Raw genomic sequence first — 21,012 nt, forward strand, 5'->3', positions numbered from 1 at the left:
CAGATACTTCAGCCTCGATAACAATGCTTCGATGAGCATAAAGAAGCAAAGATACGCTTCGTTGTGTACGAAAAGAAGGGAAGGTGTTTTTCACCTTCGGCTCAAAAGATACAAGTTTCGTCCACAGCAAAGCAATTCATACATGGATGGAAAAGTAAAAATATATTACAAGGTATGGATAAATTTACAGAGTAATGTTTGATTCCTAAATTACAATCTCTTTCATAAAGATACTTCAAATGTTTCTAAGCCTTGTTCAGCAGCTTCAGCAGTCTTCGAAATGAGCTTCGAACTATTGACCTTTGGCATCGTCATCCTGTACACAACAACACGGTATAAGGTAAAAAGTAATTACAAGAGAGCAAGCAACAAGTATAAGTACCGTACCGGCTTTAGCAGGCTTCGGGCCTCGTCACTAGCCAACTCTCGACCACCCTTCACCCAAATTTGCGTTATGAATCTGCTCCCTATGCTTCGGGCTATATTGGGGATGTCAACCAAATCCGTTGCAGATAGGATGAAGTTTGGTCTATTTAAAATTGTTGTGTGTGTACAACTTGCCTTCAAAAATGTTGCGGCTGTACCACGAGAAGCTAGCAGGGCACAGAAGTCTCCATGCCCGGCTATTACTTTGTCGAGCGCTTCTTCTTCGCCCTCGATATGTTCAAAGGTGCTGGAAACGTTTTTGGCCGAAGGAGTAAACTTCTCAGCGCTGGCCCCAACTGAGTTAAAGAAAACCTTTTTCTGTCGCTGTATGCAGCGGCTGCCAAATTCCAGACATATGTTCCGAAGCTCTTCCAAAGATTGTTTCAGCTTCGTATTTTCCGCAGCTTCAGCTTCATATTTTGATTGAAAGTTTTTCCTTTCCTGCTCGAAGCTCTCTGATTTCTGCAGGAGTTCCTTGTTTAATCTAATATTCTCGAACTACGCTTCTGCAAGGGAACCTTCCACTGCTTGGATTAGGAAATCCTTCTTTTCAAGAGAGGCATCGTATTCTTTGATTTTGCTTTCCATACCCTCGATTATAATTTCATTCTTCTTATCTTCGAGGTCCTGTTGCATTTGCAACACTTTACTCAGCAGCATACTCTGTACAGAATAGACCCTCATCAGCTAACTTCACTGATTCAAACAAATAATAAGATTTTGTTTTATTATAAGAATCTTACCTTAAAGTTGGAATAAAATAAACTACCGATGATATGTTGTCGTCGGTAGCTGCTAATATCGGCTTCAAGCTTCGAAAACCGACACTCTTCGATAGAGTGCCGATTACCTTCGCCCCGATACGGTCACGAACACATCCCAAGGCCTCTTCATTGATTCCACCAAAGAGCATGGCTCCTGGCTGGTAGCCGCAGAAAATGCCGTATTTCTGTAGCTTCTTCTTTTCAGCCTCAGATAGTTCTTGTCCGATCAGGTTCCGAAGCTCAAAATCTTCCTCAACCAAAGTAGCTCCGACAATTTTCTTTCCTTTGTCAGGCTCTAGGTCCATGACCTGTTCTGCAGCTACAGCTATTTCTTCTGTGGCCATATCCAATAATAATTTATCAATTCCAGATAAGGTAGTCTCTAGGTTGGCAGCTTCGGTGGCAGCTGCAGCTTTGACCGATGTGTTTGCTTCGCTAGTGGCCTCGGCACTTGCAGTAGGAGCTATCTTAAATACCGAGGCCGAAGGTGGTGTCTTTTCAATAGCTTGCATCACACTACCAATCCTTCGCTTCTTCAGCCCATCTACCTTCTTTGTAGCCGAAGGTTCTTGTTTCTTCTGAAAAAGCTTCGTCAGTTGTGGTCCCAGAGGACTTAGCAGCTTGATAGGTAAAGATTTGGTCATTACCTTTTAAAATCTCTTATACTTCGGTAGCAGGAGGTGTTGAAGGAGTTTCCTCTTCCACCTCAGTCACCTTCGGTTCTAGACTTGCAGCCTTTCTCTTCTTCAAAGTCACCGCTTTCGGCCCGGGACTGGATTTTCTCTTCTTCAGAGTTTTTTCATCCTCTTTCACCATTCTGGCAGCCTGCCTGCTCAGAACACTGACAACCCTTTTTCTCTTTGTCCCTTCGGCACCCTTGCTGAGTCGCTCATAATCAGGGTATTCAAAATTTAAAGCGTCCTTTACCCGGTTCAACCTTCGTTTTGGTCGGGTGCCGAAGGCTGCAGTCATTAATTGATCTTATTTTTTGGTGTAGTTTCCCAAAATTTCATTGCACATTGTCTCAATCATTTCTAGCCACTCTTGGCAAGGTTCCTTGAACTGCTTCTCAAACTTAAAACGATAAGGCAATCGCACAAGCACAAGTGTTTTCTTCGTTCCCTTTAGCTTTGGCATGCTAATTCACTTAACATCAGAGACGTCATGTTAGCCAAGTATTCTTGAACTAGATCTCTAGTGCTGATTTGTTCAGCCACCACCCTGAATTCTGATACAGACAGTTGGCATGCTGACCCTGGCTTCATGTTGCACAAAGGTCTGGTCATTCCGAAGCTCAAAGCCAGCGAGCACATGACCATCGTCATCAGTTTCCCCCTTTTATTTTCAGCGGCCTTGATATAAAACCATTCACTCTTCCAGCCGGTTGGCCACTTGGTACGACAGCTGAGGACCGGAGCCTTCATATCTTTGCGATACGCGAAATTATAGCAGCCAAAATTTTCATGCAGCCCGTCTGCTCTGGCCTTCGTTTGATAATGCAACTCATGCACTCGGCAGAATGCTTCGGCATTTGGATCCATCCCTTGGCTTCGAAGGGCCCAGATGAAGATGCTGAGCCTAACGATAGCGTTAGGGGTCAGCTGATGAAGATAAATTTCAAAATTTTCCAAAACTTCTCCTATCATCTCGTTCAGGGGAAACCGTAATCCCGCTCTAAAAAAGCTTTTGAAAACCACTACTTCGTCATCCTTCAGTGTTGGAGTGGTTTTTTCTCCGGCAAAACGAACAAGCTTCTTTTCAGCCTCTCCGAAGTAGCCTAGTTTAATCATCATGGGCACGTCAGGTTCAGACACAATAGATTTCTCAAAATCCATGTGGCTGGGTTTTGATGGGATCAGAATGCTATAATCTTCCTCTTCTTCATCAACATTTTCTTCTTCAATATCAGCCTGCTCAGCTTTGGTAGTAGAAGTACCTTCGTCAACAATTCCCTCTATCACAACTAAGCCCGATTGTCTCATGACTTCGGAAATCGGAGCTGTCTCGGTGGCCTCGGTCTCCTCTCCTTCACGAGTTACCCTTGCGGTCGAGCGTACTTGGGCCATCTGATGGATCTTTTGCGGTTTTTACGAAGTTGATGCCTTTTACAGTTTTAACGAAGCTCTCTTTTTGATGAAGCTAATTCAAAATGATGGTTCGCTCGAGAATGCAGTGAAAAAGCTTCGGCTATGGTTAAATTTTTCAACAACACAATAGTGCAATGGCAATGAATGTTGTGGTAACTCCACACCTACCCGTCTGTTTATATAGTGATGCAGGTGGGAAGGTGAATCGCCAAGTCGCCCGCACCCGCTGAACAGTCGCACACACCCGCTGAACGGTGAACCACTTGGCACCTGGGAAGAGAATCACCAGATCGATCATACCCGCTGCGTGGTGGGCCACCTCGCATTCGAAATATTTTAATCGTTTCTCGGCAACGAGCTCAGGGAAGGTGTTTTCGGACCTTCGGCATTCCAAAGCTTTTGAGATTTTTTCACGGATCAAGCTCGTTACGAAAAATGATCTAGCACCGCGAAGGGGCTACTGTTGGGGGCCTGCTTCGTCGCCGAAGGTCCTCTAAGCAAGTTAGCACAAGCAGACATAGCATGAAGGTACAAGCCGAAGCTACGATCTAGGGAGCTTCGGCATAGTGACATGCCTTGAGACGAAGGGCTGCACCGACCTAAAGAGGAAAAGACTGATCAGTCAATGATAGTTTGTGTCATGTTTACAGTTACTTGTCGAGGGCATGAATGTAATTTCGACGGGGCTGCGTCCCGTGCCTATAAATAGATGAACAGTAACCCCGTACTGTTCACGCTGACTTGTATTCACTTGCACGTCACACTTAGATTTTTGCCTTCCTTCGAGCCGAAGGTATAAATGTAATTCAATATTATTTATATTCATTCATGATGCTATATTAATAATGTCATATGATTATTCATGATACTTCTCATGTTTCATATGCTTCTACTTTCATTATTATATACTGAGATGATGAGGGTACGTCCTTCATAACCTTCGTCTAAAGATCATTATATCCTAAGGGAGATAATGCTTCGAAGGACGAAGGTCTTTAACCATTAATATTTTGTGTTGCCTTGTTCTTAATTCATAGCATTTGAGAACAAGTCCCCAACAGTCATCTAGCCATGGAGAAGAAGAAAGACCTTCTCTGCTGAAGCATTCGGCAGAGACCCCTTTGGCAACTTCTATTGGCGTGACAGAAATTCTAGATGAAATGACTGAACCCTTGTCTTTCACGATGCTAAGTCCTTTAGGATCATAGCTAACAAGCTTATTACAGCCACATAAGAAAATACTAATGGAACTGCCGAAGCCACCACCCGGTGGAGGGAACGCACAGAAAAAACATTGGATGATGAATGTGATGAGAGATGTTCTTGATACTCCACCTCCGATGATTCAAAAGAAGGTTGCACCTCTATGGTTGACGAAGGGCCTCAACAGGCTGAAAGCAGTGGTGGTCCCCTCGGGACAACCTTATCAGAAATTGATATACTTATTGCTAATGTTGCACCTGAGAAAAATACCGAGGGGACGATTGCTGCTGAGACTTTAGCGTCAAAGGGAAAAAGAACTGAAGAAGCCTCTTCAAAAAACAAAAGCTTCGATCTACGGCACCTGGGGGCCAACAGCTTTCCAAAGAGGATATATCTGAATTGAAGGAATTTGGTGTGTCTGGCGGCTACCAGCCTGGATTTGTTCTCTTCGGTGGCGTGGATGAAGAGATTTTAGGATGTATTCGTGATCATGTTGGGGCAAAAATTGTGAGCACGTTGTCGAAGAGTATCGGATTTCCGAAGCTAGAAAAAGACATTAGCCGTTATAGGAGACAACATATCACATGCAACTTATTCTACTCAAATTTTAAGGTATGATTTTTCTACCGTTTTTCCTTTGTCGGGTTAGTTTTAGCATTTCATCAATGAAGGTCTAACTCAACTTCGTCTTTTGACACAGAGTTTACTACTGAGCAAGACTCTAAAAATGCAGCAAGATGATGAAGATAGAAAAAACGAGTTTGTTATCAGTGGCTTGGAGAAGAAGATTGAAGAACTTGAAAATTCTTTGAAGGAAAAAGACGCCATGCTTAGCTCAGCCAAGGGCTCACTTGCTGAATCTCGGCTTCAAAATGAGAAACAAAAAATTCTAGTTTCAAATCAAGATATAAAAATTGAGAAATTGAGTAAAGAGCCGAAGGAAACAAAGACACTTTTGGAAGAAAATTCAAGTTGATTTAGCCGTGAGTCTGAAGCTTTAGACATGACAATCAAGGCTGAAGCTGAGAAAAATATTAAGCTAAGCAGAACACTTAAAGATCTTCGAGATAAATGCTTCGGCTTTGCAACACAATGCTCTACTTGGTTAAAAAGTATCTTCAATTCTATCAGAGCTATGTATGAGGAAGCCAACCATTCTGGCGAAGATATCCTAGGAGCACTCGGATGGATTGAGAAGGAAATTGATGATCTTGACAAAGTCATAGTTGGTCATGGTGATTTTTGCGCGCTAGTGGCTGCCCGTGGGACAGATGCTGCTTTCGCCAAGGCTGGATGCAATCATCTTAAGACTGTTAATAAACCAACATTCACCCTTTCGTCATCAGATTTAGTCAATATCCCGGCCGAAGCCAGAAGTGTGGGTAATAGATTTATTACCGAGATCTGGACAAAGGGTGGCCGAGAGATTGCTGGAGACGAAGCACGAGCCTTAATTAACAAGGTATGAAGATTTTCTTACTTTCACGCTTTTTCAAGTTCTCTCATTATGTTTCACAATACCTTTGTCTTATTGCTTTTTAGGGTGATGTTGATGAAGACTGATAAGCCGAAGCTTATTCGAAGACTCTGAAGAATACTTCTGAAGTTGTCCCTTCTTCTGTTAGTGACTAAGAGATGCTCTTAAAGCTCTTTACAAAAACCATTATATTTGGCAAAAAAATTATCGAAGAATGTAAAACCTTTGTAAATATTTATGGATACCTTGTAATATTGCCTTACTTCTCCTCCATTGTTGCTTGCTTTGCTGTGGACGAAACCAATTGTCACACCCGGTTTTAGAAGGCAAACTGAATGTGAACCATGTACGTGCCAGGATCAGCAATTCACGTACACAACAGTTACATAACTGGACATCATCACACATTGCTCAAATAATAGCATAAAAGAAGGTAATAGTCAATTACATCATGATGTCCGAGACATCCACATAGTCTTTAACAAATATCAAAGTGCGGAAAAGAAATGTAGATACACACGGCCTTCACAGGCAACCGACTGGGGGTTTGCCGCTAACCCACGCCTAGAATTCATCATACTCTTGGAACTCCTGGAAGTCCTCCTCCATGACTTCATCTTCTCCTGAGCAGTGGTTGCAACGTGGACAACCTGGGGGGGTTTGGTGTGTAAAGCAAGGGTGAGTACACATCAACATACTCAGCAATTGTCCCGTTTGGCTGTAGTGGACTAGCTTTATGTGGGGTTAAAGTCAAGCAGTTTGTTTTAGTTGGTCAGGTTATTATTACTAATAGAGAGCCAGGTTTTAGCATTAACCCAAGTTATTAACCCAAAAGTACCCTTTCCAAACGGAAAGAATACCACTTACCATTACCATAGTCATAACCAAAATCATCAACCTCATCACCACCTATAAACCAAACATCTCTTATCAAAGTATCTCTAATCAATGGAGCTCCCTTGGCCGCTCATAACCGCGATCACGGCTGATATATCAGTTTCATAACACTCTGCAGAGGTTGCGTACTTTACCCACAAGTCGTGATTCCCTCTTGCCTCGGGACGATCAAACCCTTAAACACTACCAAGGTGAATAGGCAGGGTTTCACTACATAGCCTTTACAAAGATTCCCTGAGGCTGTAGCCGCCCGTTAGGTTTCCTAAATGTACTGCACTCCTCCCCAAGGGGCAAACCACCCTTGGCAGAGCGAGCCGCATACACCGAGCCCCATTGACGACACGACGGTGAAGCAAACTACACCCCAGTTCCTCTAATTATTCAGCTAAGGGCGTCCCATTCCACCCTCATGGTTGCACTGTTTTCCCGGGCGGTCATCCAACGAACCAGTCCTTACGGAGAGGCACTCGAGAAACTGCTCGAGTCCCCTTAAATGTCACAGTATCATCATCATAATCAAAAGGGAAAACAATGTATCATAAATAATCTCATCATGTTCATTGATTAATGTGAAGCACTAGCATATGGCTAAACCAAAATAACCCAACTAAAATAGGTAAACAAGGACAAGATAAACAAAAAGCTAGTCAATCCTTAGGTATAAACTGTGTAAATGCGGGGAGTGAATTAAGAGAATGAGTAGGACATAGATGGGTCAAGGGCACTTGCCTTCACCAACCGACTGCTGCTCAGGGTCTTCACCTACAACTCCTTCGGACTCCACCAACTGACCGTTATCTATACGAGTTCAAACATACATTCCACAAATTTAATACAAAAGAACAGTACACCATGCAATAAAATATCATAAATAAACAGACGCTCGGTGCAGCGCTCACACCTACGACTAAGCGAGAAAGAGAGAGTAACGGTCGAGGCTACGGTCGAGAAGCGATCACGTTACGCGATTATAAATCAAAGTACTAGTCTAAACAGAATAGTATTAGTTTGGCCATCACGCTATACATAGGATAAAGTCATGCTATATGTTTAATTATTATCAACCATTTAAGGTAAATTTAAAAGGATTGTCACGCGGTGAAACGCATGACAACACATATGAATCTAAACGGAGAATAGAACAAATCGTCACGCGACGGGGCATGCAGCGAGACACTTGCATTAATTATGAAAATAACGTCAAGCGTCGCGAGACGAAGCGCACGACAGCGTATGTCACATAAACTGAATTTAAAACAAAACGTCGCGCGACTAGACGGGCGACACAGCACACTAATATATCTGAAATTAAATTAAAATAAATCGTCGCGCGACGAAGCGCGCAACGCAGCCTATTAGATAATCTGAAAATAGAATGAATCATCGCGCGATGAAGCGCGCGACGTAGCACACTAGATAATCTAAAATTAAACTGGATCGTCGCATGACGAAGCGTGCGTCGTAGCACGCTAAATAAATCCAAAATTAAACCGAATCGTCGCGCGACGAAGCGTGCGACGCAGCACACTAGATTACATTAAATTAAAATTAACCAAGCGGAATTTCAAACGTCACGCGTGCGAGAAAGGATCTCGCGGGCGCCAGGGGCGCGCGGTCCGGGACGAGCACGCGGCCAGGGATAGATGTCGCGGCCCGGGGCGTGCGTGGGGGCGCGGCTAGGGGCCGTGCGGGGGTCGTGGCTAGGGAGCGGCGCGGGGGGCGCGGCCAGGGGGCGGCACGGCTAGGAGAGGGTGTGCTGGTAGGGGAGAGGAGAAAGAAGAGGAAGGGGGAGAGAGAGGGAGAGGAGAGGGGAGCTCACCTCGGGGATCCAAATCCGGCGATAACCATCACCAAATCACCTAGGGCACAACGGGGAAGAGAGAGAGGTGGAGGAGAGGGAGAGAAGGTTGCTGCACGGGAAAATCAAATGAGAGAGATAGAGAGGAGGGGGCGCATGGGGGAGGAGGTGGGGCGCCAGGGGCGCGCGGGCCAAGGCCGGACCGAGCTGGGTCGCGTCGCGGGTCGAAATCCCACGACATGCACAACCACTGATCGGAATTCCAATCGCGGATCGAAATCCAAAACGAGACGAGGCGAACACGCGATTAAACACGACACCAGGCAAAAGAAATATGCTTCGGTATTCGCGCGAGCGATGAATTTTAAATAATCACCGGACGCACCGATTTTCGGAACAACTATGTTCCGAACATCACAAAAATTTAGGAAGAGCCCGGATAGATAAAAATGATGTCAAACTCGCAACAGATGAAACATATGCGATATTAAAATCGTGATGGGCGAAGATGATTAAAATTTAGCATCCATTTTACCCATTGATATTACGTGCTTAAATCCATACTCGTTGTCGAGCGGAATATAAACACCAAGGGTGTTACAGCCCTCCCCCCTTAAAAGAATCTCATCCCGAGATTCGGAACAAAAGACTTCTAAGAGTAGAGAAGCATGTAACCCATGTCCCTATCAGCGATAATCGTGAGACATATCCAAATAAAGGCGAGTGTCTCAGGATGTTGTTTCTCTAGTGGACATAACATGTATCGCCTTAGGCTAATTTAGAAATGTCCACCAATAGAGACGATGTCTGCCAGGGGAACACATAAGGTTCCATGTGTGCAGTTTTCTTTTTCTGATGACACTGTACTATCTGAGTCTGTTGGGCGAGCGACAAATACACGATTTTACCTAAGCAGAATCAGATGCAACCTCTTGGGTAAAACACACATAAAGAGGTTTACCAACATGTGGTCACGGTAAGTTCATAGCACACGAGACGGGTGTGAATGTCGAATAACATCACAGTTAACTCGTGTTAGCCCGAGAATCCAAGTCCCTAAAAAATCATAGAGACTCGAAAAATCACCAGCGGAGGGATCTGAAAATGCTGCCTTCGCAACCAATCCATTTATACAGCACTAATCATGGCTCGACTTGATCACACACGTTGGAAAACCATACGTGAGGAGATAGAGGCACGACTAGAGTGATGGCTAGGTTGTTACCAGTCGACTTGACTTGACTCTAGCAGGTACTTCCTTAGGATGGGTTGAACCAAATTTAGTTCAGACAACTCGATAAAACGATCTCTAAACTCAACCTTTGTTCATTGGGCAGTTACAAGTTAGTAAAACCAACTTGTTGAACTACTTTTGACATTGAGTAGATCCTCTTAGTACCCATCGGCAATCCAATGCTTGGGAGTTCACCCTTATTAACAGTTGATCATGCATTTGGGTAGGAATCCATTTGGTCAAGTTGTTCATCCGTTTCTTCATGCGAGATGAACTGACTTGCTTAGGGAATACATGGATTAAATAAGAGAGTGAATGAACAAACTCCTGCATTTCAGCAGCAGGGGAAACAAATCTCCATTTTGAGAGCTAACCAGCTGTTTTCCAACACTAAAAAGCTCCAAGGCTCCACCCTTACAACAAAGGATGCAAAGGGAACTTGTATGGGTAGTCACCACCAAGAACAAAAGAAAATAGACCACACAAGAAAATGGTATGCCCCTTTGATCCAATAGAGATGATAGATGTTGCTTGATCACTTGGCAAACAACATAGAAATTGTTTCAAGGGAAATGTTTACCGAGACCACACATCAGTGTAGTTCCACAAAAGATCATGACCAGAGACATCGGTACCCGCATGCGCCAAGCGGCAGAACCCTGTGTGCGCATTCACATAAGGCTCTTAGTTTCACTGCGGCACCATAAGTCATTAATCATGACACCATCATCGAACTGGCACCAATAAAGGATCTCACGTGGTAAAAATAGATTGTGCCAAGTTAACCCATTGATATAGTCTCACAATGGATCACAACTACTAACCGTGATACCAGCGTGTGCCGAGCAGCATAATCATGTGTCGATCGTCCACAGGAGGCCCTCGGTTTCGTCGCGGCACCATCGGTTTTAGTCACAACACCATTACCAGACGTAACCAATAAGAAATCTCGCGCCACACCAATAGGTTGAGCAAGGGTGACAATATACAAAGATATACTCCACCTGTAAGAATGGTTACAAGTAGAGAGCCAAATAGATTATGGCCCAAGGAAATGAACAAGACATGGCCATAACCTAAACTTGATGAAAGGAGTACGATGGGAGACTGTTAATTCAGCCCCAAGCATATTTCTATGCCCATCGCAGAGATTACAAGGCCAAGGATTAGGTTGTTATGCCTTCGATAGATATGGGGAAACCAAAGGCATCAAATTCAAGAAAATGGTCGGACATGCCTTTCCTAGGTCAGGTTGATAAAGCAACATGGCGATTCTTAAGAACAGGCAAACTGGATAGAGACATTAGCTTGCGCCAATCGAATAAGGGCATGATCTAGGATGGAAATATAACAACTAAAACGTCATAGATTAAATAGCGAGAAGACAGACTCGAGATCCTAGTTTTAAGCTCATGTACATCTTGCGTTGGATAGAGAAATTATCCAAACATCCATTTTCATAAGTTTGGTCATGGAGTGATGACGAAAAATTCAAATTTGGGTTGGGTCATGGTTCACTAAATAAGAACATGGCCTAGTTTTGGGTTTAGGCAAACAAACTACCAACCTTCTATCAGCACATCAAGTACCAGAGCAAACACATATATAACACCTAAATAGGTTACCTAAAGAACGGAGGACAGCTATTTTATCGCAGTTCATAATACAATATTACAACACATTATCCACAATCACTGGTTACTGGAATAAAGATGAGAGAAGCATTTTGGATGTATAGGTGACAAACATAATGCAACAATAAGGATGCATGCTCGTCTTATTCGTCCTCACCAATTTTGCCACCATAATGTGGCAATAACGTTCTATATCGGTGGCATACGTTCTCTCTCGGTATTTTGCTAGTCATTAGCTACACATACGTTTTCGAGGTTAGTGTATGTTGGGGGCCTTCGACTTCCGAAGGTCCTCAAAAACGTGATTTGACAATGTTTCTGGAGTGTAATACATGAACAGGTACCTTTGGACATGGACCCTTCGGACATGTCAAAATCGTTGTATGAACAAACACAAGAAGAACGAAGGATGGAACAGAGCCGAAGCTGTGCGCAAGGAAGCTTCGGCATGATGACAGAAAAGAGGAAACCGACTTAAAGAGGAAAAGACTATCTAGACCCCGATAAATTACTATAGAGTTATTATCAAACGCAAAGGGCCTAGATGTAATTTTACATGGGCTGCGACCCGTGCCTATAAATAGGTGAACAGTACTCCCGTACTGTTCACGCTAACTTGGCATTTGCTTTTGCGTCACGCTTGTACTTTTGCTTTCTTTCAAGCCGAAGGTACATTTGTAATTTGTTATCATTTCTATTTTTCCATAATAATAAAATAGAAATGAGCTAATACTAATATTTAAGTGTTTATGTTAATTCTCATACTTTATATAAATCTTTCTTCATTATTTGTTGTGCTGATGAAGGTATGTCCTTTATAACCTTCGTCTGAAACTCATTATATCCCAAGGGAAATAATGCTTCGAAGGACGATGGACTTTAATGTCTAATAATTTCTGTGTTGCCTTGTTCTTAATTCATAGCAATTAAGGACAAATCCCCAACATTGGCGCCCACCTCCGGTGAACCCTTTTTGACCACCTTCGGCAAGCATCGACCTTCGTCATGCCGCCAAAGAAAGCTTCAGCAAAAGGGGCTGCTACTCTGCAGCCGCTGGACCCGAACCAGGAGACTCTTTCTCTTCGGGAAGCCCGAAGCCAAAAGAGGAAGGCCACCAGTCCAACGCCTCAAGAGGACGATTTGGACCAAGAAATCAGGAACATGGAAATGCTGCATCAACAAGTGCAAAGGAAGAAAGAAAAGATGGCTCGGCTAGCCGACCTACAAAGGCAGATAGACGAAGCCTCTGAAGAAGTTCGTCATCTTACGCACGATGAGCAGAACCGGAGGCCCCAGTACAGAGAGCTTCACCAAGAGGGCTTCGTCAACGAGGATGACTGGTATGAGGATTTCCATCATGGAAATTGTGCTTTTGATGATTCTTCTCCTCTGTCAGCAGAACTGCAGGCTACACCTTGGCCCCCGTCTTACAAGCCACCTCAGCTCCTAATGTATGATGGACATTCAGATCCGAAGCAATTTCTGATGAGCTACAAAGCAACCATATCTTCATATGGTGGCAATACTGCAGTCATGGCGAAGTCTTTCGTCATGACAGTCAAAAATGTTGCACAGACCTGGTACTCTTCTCTTCGGCCAGGAACAATCACATCGTGGCAAAAGCTGAAGGACTTGCTCATCACCAGCTTTCAAGGGTTTCAGACGAAGCCGGTCACAACTCAAGCTTTGTTCCAGTGCACTCAGGATCATGAAGAATACCTTCAGGCGTATGTCCGAAGGTTCTTACGACTGAGGGCGCAGGCGCCAACAGTGCCTAATGAAATTGTTATCGAGGCCATGATTAAGGGGCTTTGGCCAGGACCTACAGCCCAATACTTCGCCAGGAAACCCCCTCAAACCCTAGAGAAATTGCTTCAGAAGATGGATGAATATATCCGAGTAGATAATGACTTTCGGCAAAGGAGGGAGGAAGCTTACAGGTTCTCTGAAATCACCAGGGGCTTCGGAAGGAGAATCCACCCTAGGCACATCAGATCTATCCATTCTACTCAGACTGACGATAGGGGAAGTCAGCAACAAAGGCCACAATATTCCTCTCAAGCTTCGGGGCAGCAACAGAACTATCCTCGGCCCCCAGCTCCAAGGGGCAGAGGCGCCAGGGGCTTCAGAGGAAGGTTTGGGGACCAGCCCAGGAAAATATACTGCCTATTCTGCGGTGAGGACAAGGGACATACTACCAGGATGTGCCATGTCACTATTCAAAAACAGAAAGAGATAGCAGAAGCTTCAGCCCAGCAGAGCCAGCCGAAGCAGGTTATGCATACTGCTTCGTACCACTCACCATACATCCCAGAGTATGTGGGTAATCATCCTGCAGTTTCTGTTGCTTCGGCAAGCCAACCTCAGGCATCTTGGCAGCAGCCCCCACCTCCACCACCAATGCAACCCGCTTATTCCCAAGGCCAGTAGCCAGAAGGGAGCCAGCATAATCACCAGTAGAGAGACTTTAGGGAGCAGTCCGAAGCTCGCACAGTCAACAGTACTGTGCCAGAATCAAAGCACATCTACTAAGATGTATCCTACCTCTGAAATAGCTTTCACATTTGTTATCATTTACCTTTTCAATAAAGAGCAATCATTGAAAACTTAGCTTTTTTGTTGCTTTCAATTTCTTGTAATTGCTTTGTCATTATCATAATGAATATACCTTCTTCAAACATCGATGAAGCTCTAAAGGTCTTGACGAAGGAATGCACTGCAAGTTTTTGTCGAAGCAACAAAAGTCGTTCTTAAGGGGACGCAGCGTAAGTTTTCTGCTCAAAAGTCGTTCCAAAGGGAATGCAGAGCTTACAGCGAAAAATAAACGCTGATACCGCCGAAATAAAAGGCGAAGAAGCTCCTAAGGGAGGCTTACAGCAAAAAGTCAACGCTGATATCACCGAAAAATAAACGGCAAAAAGATTGTGTGCTCCACTGGGGAATGTGTGTGGGCCTTCGGCGCAAATATCATTTTGCATGTCATTACATCGTTACATCATGTGCATAGCATAGCATCATACATCATATTGCATCAATGGCACAAGGAGGGGATGCAATGTTGGCCTTCGGAAAGATAGATAATGTTGACCTACAATATTGAGCTTCGGAGATCATTTCGAAGAAGTGCCAAGGCACAAAATAAGTTTTCAAGAAATACAGCTTCGTCACTTTGATATGAAAAGGAGATCCATTGTTCACAAAGCATAATGTTTTTTCGGAAACCGTATATTTTTATGGAATATGGATATTCTTCACGAAGCATGAAAAAAACGGTATGTACGTAAAGTTTCATGCATCGTAGAGTTGAATTATAAACAGTTTATATATTACATTCAAAGTTATAAAATATTACACACATTGTCCAGCAAAATATTACATTTCAAATGTCTTCGCAATAACAGCTAATCTTCTTTTAAAACTACTTCGGCAGCTTCGTTTAATAGTTGATCAACAACTTTATCCATAATAGGTTCGGCCATTTTTATAATTTCATCATCCTCCTTTGCTTTGGGGTCCGCCAATGGCTCGGCAGGCTCTGGGGGAGGAGATAGTGCGGCTGTAATGCAAACCGTAAATAAGTTCGACGTCATAAAATTAGAACATAAAGTCAAAAACTATTAATTAATACCTATTCGCCTCTCAAGATCCACACTTTTCTCAGCGGCCTCTGCTACTTTTCTAGCATCGTGAATACCTTTTTCACTTTTCCTTATAATTTCTTGAGCCATCTCCCGACCGCCATTTTCCCAGATGTCGGTGAAAAATTTTCCACCAACCAAGCTTGCTTCGGCTGAGGGGTCTTTTATACCTTCAATGCATAAGGCAGCCTCGGTCTGCGCCAAGGATTTCACATGTTCGCAGCCTCTCCTCTCCAAGATAGCGGCTATCCCCCTAGCACCCGAGAAGGCGCATATGTCCCCGCGGCCACTCAAAATTTCTTCAAAAGCTTCGACCTCGCCGTTGATCCAGTCAATTAGACCTTCGGGATCTCCCAGTACGAAGTTGCCTTCATTCGAATATGCGCCGACGCTGGCGAAACTGGTCTTAATTGTTTCCATACATTTCATGGATTTTTCATAACATCTTTTTTTTGAAGACCGAAGTTCTGCAATTGTTTTCTCCCAATGATTCTTTTAATAATCGCTGGCGTCTCGGTCAGCTTCGGCAATTGCACACTTTAGTTTCGCTTCAGCCAGCTGTTTCTGAAGATCTTCAATTTCGCACTTCTGGGCTTCAGCTTGGGCCTTGGAAGTAGCTTCGTCTTCTTTTATTTTATTAAGCAATGAGTTTAATATTTTATCTTAAGACCTTCGTTCCTTAGCTCAATCACTTCGGAACGAAGGTTATTCAACGCCATGGTACATCCCTCGTCTTCAGCGCTTTTCTGCGCTCTAAGGGCATTGCTAAGAATAACGCCCTGTAAAAGGAATGTGGTATTAAAAAATAAGCACACGAATTCTTAAGCATACAAAAGTTTATTTTCTCACCTTTAAGCTGTTATACGCCAAGCTGTCGGCCAATTCATCTTTTGACAACACTGAGAGCCCGTCTTCTAGTGTTGGGAATCCGAAGCTTCTTGCCATCTCCCGGCAGACAGAGATCTCCTTGCTGTCTGGGAGACAATACAAGAAGTCTTCTTCTTCGCTGCCGTTGAAAATCAACGCCCCATTTGGATATTTCAATTTTGGGCATAGAACTAAGCCTCTTGCTTTTCTTTTTCAGTCAACTTTTTCCCCAAAGCATGTCGTAAAATATAATTGAAAGCTTCGAAAAAATGCTTCGGGGGCGGCAGTACCAGTTTCTTCAGCCAAAATTTGTTATGCTACTTCTGTTTCTTTGGTTTCCAAGGATTTCACCTTGGCGGACTCTGAAGGCCCAGCTTCAGTCTCAGCTTGGTGCTTTGTATCTTCGGCACCAAAGGCTTCAGTTTGCACTTCTGGAGTTTCAGCAATTTTCTTCAGAGTAGTGCTTGAAGACTTTATTGTCTCCAGTACATCCAGAACGTTAACCATTCTTTTTCTTTTGGGGGTCACCGCTGGACCTTTCTGAGTTTGTGGCACTCCAACTTCTACCGAAGGGCTTAAAATTTCTGATATTTTTGTCCCTTCAACTTTCGGCTCTTCAATTCTTTTAGCCTTCGGTGTTGCAGTCACCTCTTCAGTTTTCTGCGCAGATATAGGTTTTTTGGCTTCAGTAGCCGAAGAAGCCTCACCGACATACTCGGGCACTATGGCCGGTTCAATAAAGCGCGGTCGGTGAGTAAGGACTTTTACCCTTTTCCTCTTCGGCACAGGCTCGCTTGGAGCAGCCGAAGCATTGCCTTTCCCGGAAGTTGCTTCTTTTCTCTTTCGCCCCCGAAGGGGGTAGCGGTAGTCAGGGTACACAAATCCAATAGCATCAAAAACTCGGTTGAATCTTTTCTTCTTTCGGCCTCCGAAGGCCGCAGATAATGCAGTATCTTCTGCCTTTGAGTATGGCCCAAGCAATTCATTGCTTGTGGCTTCAATACATTTCAGCCAATCATCATCTGGCTCGACAAATTTACCCTCGTATCTGAAGGTGAACTTCATCCTAACCAGCCCACCTTCGTCAGGCTTGGTGATAGTTTCTTTTGGCATTTCCCACTTTTCTACAAGTGGCCAAACTCTGAAGGCTATGTGCTCTTGGACTAAATCCCTCGTTTTGATGAAAGAGCAGACTACGCCGAAGGCCCTCTGGCATTCTTCGACTGCCTCGTCAACATTCACCTTCGGTTTCCGGAGTCCGAATCGCTGCCAGATAGGGCGCATGATGATATCTTTAATATCTGCTCGTGCCTTCAAATCGTTTTTTTACATAGAACCATTCCTTCATCCAGTCCCCGGGCCATCTCTTCCGAAAAGTCGGCACGGGACAGCTTGATCCAGAGCGAGCACCGAAGCTATAACAACCAAAATTGTTATGATATTGCTCTTTACCCCAAGGTTTTGTCTCATATACTAGCTCATGTATATTGCAAAAGCTTTCTGCATTTGACTCCAAGCCCTGGCTCCTCACGGCCCAGACGAAGATTCCCATTCTTATGATTGCTTCGGGCGTAATTTGATGAAGGTAGACTTGATAAATCTTTAAAACCTCAACCACAAATTTGCTTAATGGAAACCGAAGCCCAGCTTTAAAAAAGCTTCGGAAGATCACAACTTCATTCTCTTCGGGAGTAGGCACAGTCTTCTCTCCGTCATCAGCCCTCACAATAGACATGTCCCGAAAATATCTTCCCCTCATATTATCGAGATGACTCTGTTTAATAGTTGATTTTCCAAAAACTGCATGACTTGGTCGCCAGGGTCGATCTTCGGAGTCTTCTCCACCACTTTCCACATCATAACTGTCACTATCACCAGTGTCTTCAGATAAACCTTCTAAAATCTCCCTAGTAATCTTCTCTGTATTTGTCTTTGCTATCGATTCAATAAAGCCCAGATTCTTCTCCTTAGAAAGGCTCAGTTTCATTTCGGCAACAACTTTCTTTTCCTGAGACATCCCTTCGAAAATGCTGAAATGTGCTCTTAGGTCAGAAGCTAAAAATCTAGAAAGCTGGTCAAGTGTTTGTGGGCAAGGAGCTGTTTGAGCAGGCAAAGCAAATGGCAAGAAGGCATGCCAAATGAGCCCGCGGTAGTAACATATTTATACACCCAGGACATTGCAAGTGGGAGGGTCCCGCTTGCCATTGACTGTTGCTATTCTAGCAAGAGGAAGGTGTTTTTTTCGGACCTTCAGCTTTGGGCCTTTGTCCATATCGCAATCTGAATTTATTATCCTAACAAATTAATATTGCGAGGGGCTACTTTTGGGGGCCTTCCGCTTCCGAAGGTCCTCAAAAACGTGATTTGACAATGTTTCTGGAGTGTAATACATGAACAGGTACCTTCGGACATGGACCCTTCGGACATGTCAAAATCGCTGTATGAACAAACACAAGAAGAACGAAGGATGGAACAGAGCCGAAGCTGTGCGCAAGGAAGCTTCGGCATGATGACAGAAAAGAGGAAACCGACTTAAAGAGGAAAAGACTATCTAGACCCCGATAAATTACTATAGAGTTATTATCAAACGCAAAGGGCCTGGATGTAATTTTACATGGGCTGCGACCCGTGCCTATAAATAGGTGAACAGTACTCCCGTACTGTTCACGCTGACTTGGCATTTGCTTTTGCGTCACGCTTGTACTTTTGCTTTCTTTCAAGCCGAAGGTACATTTGTAATTTGTTATCATTTCTATTTTTCCATAATAATAAAATAGAAATGAGCTAATAATAATATTTAAGTGTTTATGTTATTTCTCATACTTTATATAAATCTTTCTTCATTATTTGTTGTGCTGATGAAGGTATGTCCTTTATAACCTTCGTCCGAAACTCATTATATCCCCAGGGAAATAATGGTTCGAAGGACGAAGGACTTTAACGTCTAACAATTTTCTGTGTTGCCTTGTTCTTAATTCATAGCAATTAAGGACAAATCCCCAACAGTGTACCTGTAGAAAATTCTATTGCAACCCAATTTCCTAATGATGCAAGTCACACATGACAGTTTATCACAATTTATACTCCATATATTGCTATATGGAGGCCAGCTCATCATTAAGCGCCGAGCCACGCATAGGCGTCGTTGCCAGACTTTAACCATAGGGCAACTCATTATGGTAACTCACCTTCTTACCCGAGCGTAGGTGAGTCGTTACAAGTACATTACACTTCTCAGTATGCCCATGTCTGTATACACATACACATCCATGGGGTACTGATTTCCCAGAAAAGTAATTACTCCACATCGCAGCCTTCATATATACATATGTGGAACATGTATATAATCAAGCGCTATTTATACTCTTCCTTAGACCGACGTTTGTTCGGTCATGCTCTCACATCTCACCTTACCTTGAGCGTCGATCCATTCAAGACTGAATGGCCTCAAAAATAACATTACACATGTATGTAATACCCCTGGTTGTGGGTTAGTGGTTTTTATCTAAGCCACCTGATAGTCCTTTGTTTAGGGCTTAATAGAGGATGTCGCTAGCATTATAGTTTTTTTAAAACTGTTTTTCAAAGCCAAACAATGTGTTTAGTTGAAAATAGGTTTTTCGAAACCAAAACTTTTGTTTTGAAAATACGTATGTGACTGTATATACTTAATCATGCTTCGATACCAGCTGTGGCAGAACCTCCCAAGTTATTGGGCCCACATGCACCTGCCCTTGTCTCAAAGACCTCATACGGCTATGCATGTGCACCAGATAACTTAACAGGATCTGTCCGAGTGTCCCAAGGACCCCGGATAAACCACTTACAACCAGGACCACAAGATAAAGTAAACACAAATCACACACCAACATTTTGCAGTGGAAATCTTATTACCAAATTTTACAAGTTACATCAAGTTTTATGATGTACATGATCGGAGTGATTACAAAAGTGATTCAAAGAAATAAACTTTGAATTGTTATAAATTATTTATAGTTTGGAAATATATGCTAGCTCAAGTGACCATCCTCAATAAGAAGTATAGAAGAGTTACTTAGACTTATAAGAAGGTCGTGCCCACCGGCGTTTAACATCAATCACAATCAAAATGACTCGTAACTTGCAGCAACAATGGGTAAAACCCTAAGTACGCAAGTACTCAGCAAGACTTACCCGACTAAAGAAAAGACTCTCAAGGGTCTGCTATTTTTTAAAAGGATTCAAGGTATGGCTTATCAAGAATCAAGGACTCTGTTTGCAGAAAAGCTTACTATGAGTGGATCCTTAAAAACCCATTTTTACTTGTTAGGTTAAGTAAAATGACCTGCATCTAGAGTTCTTTCTACCCTAGTTCAAGCACTTGGCCTATACTAGCCGTCTTTTTATCATCCCATCAGTTCACTGAATTGCTACATGTAGGGCAGTGACCAAGTCTTCATGTCCGAGAAGTAACGACGATCTGAATCGATTAATACCCAGCTGGGGATCTCCAATCACACGACATATGTAGCACTTAACCCTTGCATATGTCAACTCGCCACCGGGGTTCTTAAGACCAGATCAGGTTCACGCCAACCGAGAGCACAGATACACCACTGTCCAGCCTCTTACCACGGAGGGTACATGCTACTCTCGCCATCTCTCCACTCCCATTGCGTGTTGTCTTATTCTGGTATTAGTCTGCCCGAGGCAAAGCTTACCCATGATGAGGCATGTGACCAGTTAAAAGGTCCTCGATCAGCAAGCCTACATTGACACAGTCCTTAATCGACTCAGACGGAGACACTACACCGAGACTCCCTTCTCGTGCAAGTCAACCGCCCGGTCTCAGCTTTATCATTTAACACCCAAAGTTTGGTACCTGGCAGAGGTACATCTTTTCCGATGTTGAACCCATCAAGGCCTTTGACGGATTCACCATCATAAATATTTTCTTTTTGAAAACATTCCCACCCACTGAAGCATCACTTTTGTTTTAAAACAAAAC

This window comes from Zea mays, chromosome 9 (genome assembly GCF_902167145.1).
Source record: "Zea mays cultivar B73 chromosome 9, Zm-B73-REFERENCE-NAM-5.0, whole genome shotgun sequence".
NCBI lineage: Eukaryota > Viridiplantae > Streptophyta > Magnoliopsida > Poales > Poaceae > Zea > Zea mays.